Source organism: Panthera pardus, unplaced genomic scaffold, assembly GCF_024362965.1.
Source record: "Panthera pardus isolate Hobbes unplaced genomic scaffold, ASM2436296v1 HiC_scaffold_12, whole genome shotgun sequence".
Taxonomy (NCBI): domain Eukaryota; kingdom Metazoa; phylum Chordata; class Mammalia; order Carnivora; family Felidae; genus Panthera; species Panthera pardus.
Genome location: NW_026526677.1, coordinates 68,806,682 through 68,819,901, shown reverse-complemented (window position 1 = coordinate 68,819,901; position 13,220 = coordinate 68,806,682). Strand labels below are relative to the sequence as shown.

The 13,220-nt window shown below is 34.9% G+C and overlaps 1 protein-coding gene across 15 annotated transcripts in view; it reads left to right on the top strand.

Annotated features, from left to right (window-relative positions):
• Positions 1-13,220, top strand: part of PICALM (phosphatidylinositol binding clathrin assembly protein) — a 100,505-nt gene that overhangs the window by 3,170 nt on the left and 84,115 nt on the right. The window lies entirely within an intron of this gene.

Below are 13,220 nucleotides of genomic sequence, written 5' to 3'. Positions count from 1 at the left end.
CTTTAGACTGTGGAGGTGGTTTCTGTGTACTTCTCCAGGGTCTTTCCATATTAGGAGGTAATTATTATAATCTACGAATTACAGCTTAATTCATACTACATTATATACTTGTTTAAGAAAGATCTTTTGCTTTGCTTATAGGTGGCTGTAGATAATGGTATTAACTAGGGTCCTTAGTGTGAAGAGTTGTCCAGCTTGAAATAAACATGATTTGCATTTAGTTTCTGGCCTCTAATGGTCATAATCAAGGCACAAGAATAGCAAACCTTAAATTGGAAGGTGTTCCAATTTGCCAGGCACTTATTAACCATTATCTAATTTAATCCTCTTTCATGGCTATGGGAGAGGCAAGCCACATGCTTAGAAAGTAGTTTCTACCTCCATTAAAACATCCATAATGATTGAAGTGTAAATAAAACACAATATTTAAATTTATAAATTCTTAATTTAAAAAACATTCTTATCTAACTTCACAACCGTTGGCCTTTGTTTTTTTTTTTTTTTTTTTTTTTTTTTAATTTTTTTTTTCAACGTTTTTTATTTATTTTTGGGACAGAGAGAGACAGAGCATGAACGGGGGAGGGGCAGAGAGAGAGGGAGACACAGAATCGGAAACAGGCTCCAGGCTCCGAGCCATCAGCCCAGAGCCTGACGCGGGGCTCGAACTCACGGACCGCGAGATCGTGACCTGGCTGAAGTCGGACGCTCAACCGACTGCGCCACCCAGGCGCCCCTGGCCTTTGTTTTTTGATGTGAATACTTAATTTTCTTTTTTCTATACTTGTTTAATTTATTGTCTTTGGGCATTTACATTGCAACATGTTGCATTGAAACATAATATTTATGTTAATGGCTATAATGGCTTCACTTTTTCATCCATATTTTTTCCCAGTTAAAATTTCCAGGGACACTTCATTCCAACTATCATCTGCCTTAGATTCTTTTTGTTTGTTTGTTTTATTTATTTTGAGAGAGAAGGGGAGGGGCAGAGAGAGAGAGAGAAGGAAAGAGAGAATCCCAAGCAGGCTCCATGCTGTCAGCACAGAGCCCAACATGGCGCTTGATCCCACAAACTGAACTGTGAGATCATGACCTGAGCCGAAACCAAGAGTCAGACGCTTAACCCACCAAGCCACCCAGGCATCTCTGCCTTAGATTCTTGACAACAAATTGAGGTCTTGTTCTTATTAAGCATCCATTATAAGCATATCTCTATAGTAGATATAGTGTGGGTATTTGTGTGTTGTGGGCTGGATCCATATCCTGCCTAAATTTAGTTGTGGAAACAATTTTAAGAGGAAGAATTTGTGAATGTATTGAATATGTAGAAGGTGGAATTTGTATTTGGATTAGTGGTTTGTATAACTATTGAAAATGTATGTAAAATATCAAAAAGTACCTGAAATAATTACCTTTTTAAGCAAATGTATTGATTTTCAGTGTCTTGATTAATGGCATGGATTGGGTGCTTAGTTTGCATATTGTTAAGAAGGTACCTGGTAACTGGGATCTGATTTACAAGAAGATGCATGTGAGGAAGATACTAAGTGGGTAATCTGCCCCACGATGTGTCTTGTTTAGAAATAAAGTAACTGAGGATGGATCTTGTTTTAAAGAGGTAGTTATTTTGTAGTTGACCTATGGGCTTACTATTCTTTCCCTTAAGAACTAATCATATGATTTATATTTTCACTTTTCATTATTTGACCTATTCTGTTCCTTACTATTTAGTCTTTAATACTTCTGAAAAAAGAAAATGGTAATGGAGTCAAATATGTCACATGGCCTGAGATTATGTAGTAGAACTACACAGATGTAATTTTCCCTCCTTGTTACACGTAGTTATGTTTCTAAATTGTATATGTTTTAAAAGGGAAACTCAGAAGAGAATTTGGTATATAACCATTTTGCTAGCTGCCTTATGCATAATTAGCAAATTTATTCTCAAATACCTTTGAAAAGTAATTAGGCTGCACTAGTGGACTTGTTATTTTTAAAAATACCTAATATTAGACTCTAGGCATGTATTTTTTATCCTTATAACAAGGTTTTTTATGTTTACTGTGTTTTTTTTTTATCAATTTGAATAGTTTTTAAAGGTGTTTTTGAGTTTAATTTAGAGCGGCAGGTGAGAAGTAAAACTTGGTAAGAGGTGACTAGGCTTTCTTTTTCCTCATTTGATTTGTGAAGCATTTATATGAAATATTTAATTAGCTATTTTAAAAGTACATTAATAGTTAAAGTAATCTATTTTAATTAATTACTAGAATTGCTTTAATTTAAATAAAATTATTTTGACCCTGTGATTTAGAATATTTAATGTAAAAGTTTACCATGATGCATAGACAAGTATTTTCTTTATATCCAAAATGCTTGTGTTCGTGATTTCCCTTTTAGAAATCAAAGAAGTAAGAAAAATAAACTTAAAGGCTTCTTGGCAAGAGGCTAGAGTCTTACCAAGAAGAAATAGGGTTAGATTTTCAAAGTACATACAGCCTTAGTATTTGCTCTTCCTGTTCTTTTAGTGGCTGAAGTGGCATTTCCGTTACTTTGTGTTCTGTCTCAGTATGTTCCCCGTTAAACTGCTTTATACATTTCTCTAGAGAATTGCAATTTTTGGGTTTGACCTTTTAGAATTTTGTATGTTCATTGTGTGTATGGCTCTTTTCATGGAGAAACGTTTCCGGGTAGTCAGTTTTACTAACGATACTCCTTTATAAGGGAATGCTGATGAACCTAGACCTTAGTATTAAAATTTATGTTCAGACTAGTAATTTGCCAGGTTATCAGAAGTATAGTATTAAGAATTTTTCAAGTTATACTAGAATGTAGTGGCAGTACAGCAAATCATATTCTGTATGCATTGATTCAATTTATATTTAATACTTATTTGTCTTTATTTTGTGCTGGGCACTCACTGCACTAAACACTTTACGTTTATTAACTTTATTCCTTTTAACAACTTTGTGAGAGAGGTTTTATTATTATCCCCATTTTACTGAAGAAGAAACGAAGGCACTGAGAAGTTCAGTAATTTGCTCAAGGTCACAGCCAGGAAGAGGAAAACTGGGATTTGCACCCAGGTAGTCTAGCATCAGGTTTGTGTTTTCATGTCAGTGTGACTTTTTACATAATGCTTTACTGTTCCAGGGAATGAATAAACAATATTCATTTATTCATGGCAGTGGCTCTTAAAGTGTATTCCTGGCACTTCTGGGAGTTTCCAAGACCCTTTCAGCTTATTTGTGAGGTCAAAACTATGTTCATATATTAGGACATTATTTGTCTTTTTAATTTTTGTACTTTCATGAGTGTACAATAGAGTTTTCCAGGGTCTATGTGATGCATGATAGTGCAGCAGATTGAATGTAGTAGCAGATACGACAGTCCAACAACTTTCTATTAAACCAGATAGTAAAAAGTTTTGCAAAAAGGTAAAACAATACCAATGTTGTAAATTTTGGTTTTGGAAAATATAGCTATTTTTCATGAAAGCTGTTAGCATTGGATGAGATTTATTATTTTAAAAAGAATATTTTAAAAATTCTTAATTTTAATTCTTAATACAGTAAATATCAATTGAGAAAACCCACATAGACAAAATCTCATTGAGGTCTGTCCTCAGTTTTTAAGATTGTAAAGGTCCTGAGATTAGAAAATGTAACCCTAAAGAAGAAGGTATATTAGAGGGGAAAAAAGGCTACTCAGAAAGTAGATATATGAGGTCCTTTAAACTCTGAATAATTTGGTAGGTAACAGTGACCCATCATTTGGAGGACTTTGAGAAGAGACGTGGCATAATCCTTTAGGTCATACTGTTAAGTAGATTGGAAGGAAAGTGAAATGTGACTTGGAAAGGAGACTGCTGGGGGCAAAAAGAATCTAACAGTAATAATACCTAATTCTTTTCCTGAAAGGCCTTAATAAAGTTCATCATTAATTGGGACTCCTGGTCCATTTTTTCCTCATTGTTTTTTACATCTAAGCTATCCCTTTCAGCCAAGCACTTTATTATTATTTTTTTTAATTTTTTTGATGTTTGTTTATTTTTGAGAGAGTGTGTGCAAGCAGGAGAGGGACAGAGAGAGAGCAGGAGCCACAGAATCCGAAGTAGGCTCCAGGCTCTGAGCTGTCAGCACAGAGCCCGACGACGGGCTTGAACCCACAGACTCTGAGATCATGACCTGAGCTGACGTTGGACACTTATCCGACTGAGCCACCTATGCGCCCCTCAGCCAAGCACGTTAGTCACCAATTATGCCAAAAGTTCTAACTCCCAAACTATTAACAGTTATTCTTTGGACATACCATTCTTTGGACGTAAAACATCTTCTTTGTCAAAACAGATACCTTCTTCCTTTTAAATCTTCTCAAAACTAACTTGCTTTCCTTAACACTCACAGTTAAAGTAGCCTCTTTACTAAAGACGTTATTGAATAATACCTTGTTAAACTGTGGTTAGTATCATGCTTTTTTATATATATTTTGGGTTCACATGTGTTTGTGGAACAGGAACTATACATTTCTGTATTGTTTTAGATCTCTTCTCAAAGTACCTAATCAGTGACCCTGTGGGTGCTCAGTAAATTTCAGATGATTACACATAATCTGCCTTCCCAGCTCAGACTATTCCATGAACAACTTAGGGACACAGTCACTATAGAGATCTATTCCAGTAAACATTTAATAATTTTATGGTGATTTTCTTAGTTGCAATGAATGGTAATTAGCCAGTTTCAAAATTAAATGTAGAAGTCATTTGGTAGCATCAATAAAAAAACATAACAAAATTGCTCTCTGTTTCATGGAACCTATGAGGCATTAAGAGGGTTAGTTTTGTTAAAATAGTAGGTGATGTTTTTAACATATTTTCATAGCCAAAAAAATTGGGGTTTGCAGTTGCTCAGTTTGAAAACTATACTGAGGCATATTTTTGAGGATATGTTCTTGAAAGTAGAAATTAATTTTAAGAATTAAACAGGGAACCAGAAATAAATGTGAAATGTTTGTCAATAGAGTTGTTTCCTTACACAATTCCAGGAGGTGCTGATCACATTGTAGTCTCTGTGCAGGGAGTCTCCAGAGTACTAACTGTATGGCAAACTTATTTTAGATGTAAGGAAGGATAAAGTACACTTAATGTCAAAATGCAAAGGAAAAGAAATGACTGTTTTAGAATGAAGCTTTATGAGATATAAGGCAAGCATTGGAGAGTAGTAGTGATGGTCATGATAGTAGGACCACTGAATCTAGGCCATAAGTTGATTCTAGGAACTAATGGGGATTACTGAAAGTTTTCTCTGAACATTTGGAATTCCAGCAGTAATTTTCAAAATGGTACTGATATTTGTAGTCATAAACTTACTACCTGAAAGCATTCTAGGGGCTCTAATTTTACTCTAGGGACACTTCTTCCAAGTAGTGGTTGAAGCAGCATTGCTTTAGAAATGTTTTCTCTCACTAAAGATTGCAGGTATACTTTAGAAGTGATTTCATATTTTTACTTAGTGTACATGTGTCTACTGATTATATACCTCTTCATGTGACTATAAGCTCTTTATAAGAGGTGTGTGTGTGTGCGATATTAGAAATGTTACATGCTGTGATATAGCCAGTTGTCTTGTGGATGCTTAATACGAATGTACCATATTTTAAATACATCTAATGTTTGAAAATCTTACTGTAATTCAAGTATATACCAAAAACTAAGTAGAAGGATGGTTTTCCCCCCATCACACCGCTCACACAGGATTGGCAGGATTTTTGATGTACTTGAAACACTTTGCAGAAATTTGATTCATGCAGGGTATGGAATAATTAGGAATATTATTTAATCCAAATCTAACGTGAAAAGGAGATTATGAGGCAAGGTGAGTTCTTCAGTTTTGAAATTGAGAGGTAATTCACACAACATAAAATTCACCATTTTAAAGTATACAATTCAGTGTGTTTTTTGTATATTTACAATGTTGTGTGTAACCATCACCACTGTCTAATTCCAGAATGTTTTCTGTCACCCCCAAAAGAAGTCATATATCTGTTAGCATATCACTTTCAGTTTCCCCTCCTTCATTCTCTGGCAATCATTAAGCTACTTTCTGTCTATGGATTTTCCTATTCTGGACGTTTCATGTAAATGGAATCACACATAACGTGGCCTTTTGTGTCTGACATCTTTTACTTAGCTTAATGTTTTCATGGTTTATTTATGTTGTAGCATATAAGAGTGCTTCATTCTATCCATAACTTAATAATATTCCCTTGTGCCACAAAATGCGGCATATCCATTGATGGACATTTGGGTCAGTTCCCTCTTGAAACCCACTAAGAAGAATACTGCTATGAACATACTTTGTACAGGAATGTTCATAGTAGTTCTCTTGGGTATATCCCTAGGAGAAGAATTGCTGGTCATGTGGTACTTTTTTTAACTTTTTGAGACACGACTAGTCTTCTCCACGGCTGCTGCACCATTTTACATTCCCAGCAGCAATGTATGAATGGTATCTTGTGATTTGGTTTACATTTCTCTAATGACTGATGATGTCGAACATCTTTCATGTGCTTATTGACCTTTGTATGTCTTTGAAAAAAATGTCCATTCAGATCCTTTGCCCATTTTTAAATTTGATCCTTAATATATTTCAGTACTAGATGAGTTCTTTACATTTTCCTGATGCTTGATCCTCATATGATTTGCAAATATTTTTTTCCCCATCCTATGGCTTGTCTTTCCGCTGTTCTTGATAGTGTCCTTTGATGTGATGCAGAAATATTTTTAATTTTGAAGTTGCAATTTTTTTCTTTGTGCTTTTGATATAATAGCTAAGAAACCATTGGCTAATCCAGAGTTATTCAGATTTATGCCTAACCTACTACTTAAGAGCTTTATAGTTTTTAGCTCACTCTTTTAGGTTTGATCAGATTTTAATTTTTGTATGTAGTGTGAGGTGGCAAGGTGGTAGTAAGGAAAATTAAGGGTATTTTTTTCCCTTCTTCTGAAGTTGTCATGGGATATAACTCTACTGTGCTCCTGTATAATATAAATATAGAGATTTGTGAGGGAGAAAAAAGATCTCCTTGATGGCAGTTTCTAGTACTGAGTTACATAGTTTGTTGACTGATAAATAGAAATATTTGAACCAAACATCCTTTCAACTGGATGGACTGCTTACTCTAATCCAATGCACATTTTTTTTTTTTTTTTTTTTTTTTTTTTAGGGTCCCAGTGTAGTCTTTTATTTTTTTTAAAGTTTATTTATTTTGAGGGGGTGGGCAGAGAGAAAAGGAGAGAGAATCCCAGGCAGGCTCTGCACTGTCAGCGCAAAGCCCCATGTGGGGCTGGAACTCATGAATTGTGAGTTCGTGAGCTGAGCAGAGATCAAGAGTCTGACACTTAACTGACTGAGCTATCCAGGCACCCCCAATGTAGTCTTTTAAATGTGTGAAGAGATAATACTTAGTTGTCTGAGTATCGATAGGTGGTTACTTTTGTCCACACAGAGTAGTGTGTATATTGCCATAGTATCTTGTACTTCTCCATAAACACTATGTAGTGGAGTACTTTAAAAGGAACACGAGATCTAATGGTGAAAATGTGTAAACAAATAATTGTAATACATTGAGATAATTGCACTATGTAGTAATTCTTTATAGCTTCTATAATTATAATTTCTTAAATGAAGAGCCCTTGTGTAGTCTTTATTGTGCTACAAACAGCATGTAACAAATATGCAGTAAAAAGATGCCGAGTGAATAAAGAAGGAATGAAATTGTCATTAAGGGTTTCTGATGTGTATTCAAACAGCATTTTTTTTTTTTTTTTTAAATAAAGAGGATAGTTGCTGTAGAAGTTGTCTTTGAGTAGTGGTTGTTGCAACTTCTTCCATTTCTGTGATCAAGTAAATTATTGGTTGAAAATGTGAGAAATTATGGAAGTTGGGAAATAAGTTTCCAGAATTAGATGTAAAATTAGAGCAGTTTAACAAAGTATTATTCACTTCAGGACCTACCTATTATTGGTATATTTAACTTCAAACAGATGGGTTTAAACTTGTCATATCTTGGGTTTACTACTTCTGCTTTCCTTTTCTTCCTATCATCATCATCATCATCATCATCATTATTATTTCCTTTTCTTTGGTTGTTAAAAGTAAATTCCAAGGCAGTCCTTTATTTTACATTCTGTGTTATCCATGATAATCCGCATCTTATAGCAGAATGCTGTAAGGCCTTGTTTGCGAAATAAGCATTGTGTGCTTTGTTATAAAACATTGGCAAAACATTTAAAGTGCAAATAAAGATACCCAGAAATGAAGCATATGACTTTAGTAGGCTATATTGAATGAGTCAAACATTGACCTTGATTGGTTTCTTCCTACTACCCACTTCCGTTATGCCCTTTCTCTGCTGGTTTTAGGACTCTGGTGAATTGCCTGTGAAAATCCAAATTAGTTTTCTTTTGAAAGTGACATGTAGGTAAATCTTAATTTATTTGTGAACTTAATGATTCAAGAGTTAATCATTTTGTGTGACTTTTTTTCTGGGAGAAGATCTGAGAACAAAAAATTGTAAGAGCAAATATATATAATTTTTTAAAAATTTTGTGTTATTGGATTAAAATTCCTTAGGGAACCATTAAAATCTTTTGCTTGCTGTAAGAGCAAGAATATGGGGCAAAAGTCCTGAGATGGAGTTCTGTTTAACATGTAGCAAGCAGTACCAACAGAAACCCTAGTCTGAAGCAGTAAGTGGGGTACTGAGGGAAAGTGATCAAGATCTAGAAAAGAATGTAAAGATGACACTTGATCATCCTTACTTTAAAAGGAACACGAGATCTAATGGTGAAAATGTGTAAACAAATAATTGTAATACATTGAGATAATTGCATAATACTTTTTACATAAAGCTTCAAAGTAGGGGCTGGAGTAATTAATTTTGAAGGTTAGTGACAGCTTCATAGAGGAGCCTAAGGGGTTTAAGGACGAATAGTGATTTGCCAGATGGACAAAGTTTTGTCTAAATAATTTAGCATGTGCAGTGACAATAGAGGTGAGAAAGAGCATTATGATGTGTTTGGGGAAATTTTTGAGTAGTTCTTTGTGGTGGAATGTGAAGTGTTCATAAGAGTAAGAGGGAGATGAGGCTGGAGAGGGAACCATTAAAGGTCTTATTGGGGCAGGAGTTACTTTGATAGATCTGGTCTTCTGTAGCCCTTTTCTCCAAATCCTCCTTTTAGAGTTCCCTTTCTTCCTGCTTATTAGCTGCTCTCCTAGCTTTAGATGCCAGTGCTATGGAACTGGGGAAGTGTTCTTCCCTTTTCCTAGGTAATTTGTGGTAGGGTTATTGAAAGGGATAGGGAAGGAAGGAATGTACAATCCTGTTGCCATTTGTGCAGGGGGTTAGATGACTTTGGCATATGAAATTGGACTTCTGAATATTGCTATACGTGGTGGTTTGGGTTGCTAAATAAAATCAGGTACACCAATCTTCATGGCTTTTGAATTTTTTTGAGTTCCAAATTATGAATGAACTTAAACACAATCATCATATGATGATGACCACTATGAATAGAAAAGGTTTGATAAACCAGTTAGTCACAAGATTCTTGGAGGCATGTTTGATTTATGTGATTTAATTGCTGACATCTGTTTATCTGCAAATGATATATTAATTATCAGTCATTCATAGGTTTTCTGAAGCTGGATCTGTACCAAACAAGACTTTATTAGCTAGTTTTGTAGAAATTAATATGCTCATTAGCAATTGCATCGTGAGTGTCTACTGTGTATCTGAGTTACTGTGTTTGAGATTATTGAGAAATCCAAAAGTGAAATTGCTGATCACATCCTCAGTCTAGTAGGGAAGGTGATATATACAGATAGCTGTATTAACAGGTAATGTGAGATAAAATTCATGTCAATGTTGTTGAAAATCATAGGAGACAAAGATACTGCTTTTGATAAGGGGAGAACTGGACCCTAAATGAGAAGTAGTCAGGAACAGTAGGTATTTGAGGTGGGGAAAACAACATGAGCAAACATTTGAAGGTAGGAAGGCTGGAAGTGTGTTTGGGGAACAAAGGAGTCTGTTTAACTAATTGTAGAGGGTGAATGGGGTGCTGTGGAGCCAGAAAAGAGATTGGTTTGGGAGTAAGGAGAAATACAGTTGGAGCATTTGAGGCTAGATTGTGGAGTATGGTTTTTAATTATAAAACCTTTAGATATATCTCACCTCCAGGTAGCTTCTGGTTACTGTAGAGCTGATTTTCAAAATTGTATTATATCTTTATTTTCTGTCACTAGTGCTAAAATACAGAAGACAAGGAGTTTGGCTGATCTTGAAGTTGGAAATGGGATTTTGCTGCTTTATGCTTTTTATGTTACCTTAATTATTACAGACTGCATTAATAGTGGCAGTATCTAAGGTTTCTGGATTTCTGAGTCCATAGATTGCTCAAGAATGAATGAAAAAGTCTTCCAAACAGAAATGATATATACCTAATTTTGATCTGGACATAGAGATTTTATAAAAGTTTAAGGTGACTTTTCAGTCTTTGGTGTTTCACAAAATCTGATCAAATCAATTTAATTAGGGCATAACTTGCATTATAGGCATAATAGCTAGTAAGATTTAAAGAATCCTTTCTGTCTTGCACCATAACACAATCCTTACATAAATTGAGACTCTACTAGGAAAAGGAAATAGAGAATAAATTTTACCATTAAAATTCAGTGAACAACCTTGAATGGAAGTCAGGCGATTTGAAGAACTTCTTAGCTCACAGAGGACTTTTAGGGAATGGGATATTGTTAGGAGAAAATCTTTCTTTGAGAAATATAATTTCATAAATACATAAGATTACATTTGGAAACAGCACTTCCTTTGCTTCTTAAATTATTAATGTGCTTCAAAAGGAATAATCCCTGAACCGAAATATGGGAGGAGGTGGGGGGGGGGGGTCTGCCCCAGCTCCATTTGACCTTAGGGAAATCCCTTACTTACTTTTCTTATTTTCTAAATTGTCTCCCTGCTCAGCTGTTCTGTGATGTTATATATTTGTGTCCCTCTAGCTTTTGGATTCTTGGCTTAGTGCTTTGAAAACTAAGACTATGGACAGTTTCTATATGAGCTTTTGCTTCAATCTCCATTGGAGTGCCCCGCCTACCATCATATCATCATTATTTGAAAAACAGTTTGAACTTGTATATCTTACTGTCATTGGGATGAAGGGGCAGCACTGTTTTTTTGTGACTTCGTTTTAGGAGGAAATTGCCAACAAAAATGAGAATTTTCTTCTAGTGTTCTTTAAAATGGGAATAATATAAAGGATACTTGATAATAAGAGACTGCCTACTAGCCTTTCAATCTATGTCTCGTGCTTGCTTTTCCACATTTTTTCACTTCAGTCAGTCAGGTTGACTACAGGATGTTTATCTCTTTTTCAGATTTGCCCCTTTGGGCAAGCATGCTTGGGTTGGATGTCCTGGTTTGGTGAAGGATGACTGGACACTTCTATTTCCCACTACACCCTGCCAAATGAGGCATGCTTGGGTAGCATTTGTAATCAAATTGTTCCCCTGTCCTTCTGTAGAGGCCCGTTTTTTCGTTTTCTTTCTTAACTCTGTGCATGTTTATCTCCTGAAAACAGGGACTCAGCTTTATTTATCCTGGTATCCCTAGTACCCAGAATGTAATGCCTAGTGTAATTGTGTAATAGTACCTTAGTAAATGTTAAATAAATCTTTCATGGAGATAATGGACTTAGTGTCCTGAGCTAATGTACTATTTAGTTAACAGTTTTTTGTTTTTTAAATGTGAAATACTTCTTGGATAGAATTCATCTTTATATTGAAAATATCCAGATATGTTTGGTCTTGGTCTTGAGCTAGTTGGATCATTTGATCAGGTCATAGTGTTTGTTCCAGGATTATGAATTGATACCTAAAAAAGGTTAGGGTGGTGATGCCTTAACTATTGCCGTAGACCGAATGATCTACGCTGGGTAATTATCTTGCATTTGGTGGCTGTTGATCATAATAGGAGATCAGTTATGGGTATATAATGGAGCATCACTAATCCATCACCATGTGCTCTTACATATAGTAACACCATCTTAAAATTATTTGGTTACATGATGAGTTTGTGAATTATTTCTCAAACTGTATTTTTATTCCTTAACTTTAGAACCATTGGATTCTTCTAAGCATTATTGTTTCAAAGATTCTTAATTTATTTGCTTGTTGAAAGGACTTTGTTTCTGACGTATATGTATACTGTATACATATTGTGGATGAGGGTTGGCTATGTCTACTTATTAATACTAAAATTCTAGAATAGGCCAACGTTGCATTGGTTTTTCTGACTAGCTGCTTCCTCATTTTTGGTCTCAACCTTTCACTTCCATTACTTGTATATGTAGTTAGTTTTGAGTTGACTTTCAAATACAGTGTGGTGCTTTCTCTTTGGCCATTTTTTTTTTTTTAACCTTTTGTGACTTGAAATTAAATAAGCAATTTACTGGTGTAGTTTAGAATAATCTTTAATTGTATTCAATTCATAATTATATCTAGGAAACTTGTTTTAATAGTTGCTGATACCTTTTCTAACTGCCAAGTTTGTCTGCAGATAGCATCTTTGGAAAGAGGGGCAGGATTTTGGAAAGTTGTAGCATTTATATTAGGTGAGTAGCAAACAAAACCGATTTCACTAATTTCAGTTATTAGCTTTATTTCAGGGGAGCTGTCATGGGGGAATTGGTCTGGTTTCAATTTTATAAGGCCAATGTGAAGATTTGTTGGTAAATACAAAATTGAGTATATTGCTCTGCAATTTTTTTTTTTAACTGCATATTCATGAGGGTTATAAGATAGCTGCATTTAATCTTTTGGTATGAAACTGGAGGAAAGATCTGGTGTGTTCTTTATATGATCACTTTGTCTTGTATTTTCAGATGTGGAAGATGTAACCACATCATCCTTAGGCCAATTTATACTTTGAGAAGTAAAACCAGCTGTTAAATGATGGGAAATTATGGTTTAGCGTGCAGTATTCCCCCCTTTTTCTTTTCTCAACATCAGCTTTTGTAACTTTATTTCACAACTACTTACTTGTGTATTAGTTACCAGGTTTGGAATTTGTGTTAGGTATCCAGTACAAACTTTTAGACTTGGTACAGTATGAACACTTACCTATTTTTGTTCATATTCTTGGAAAATATT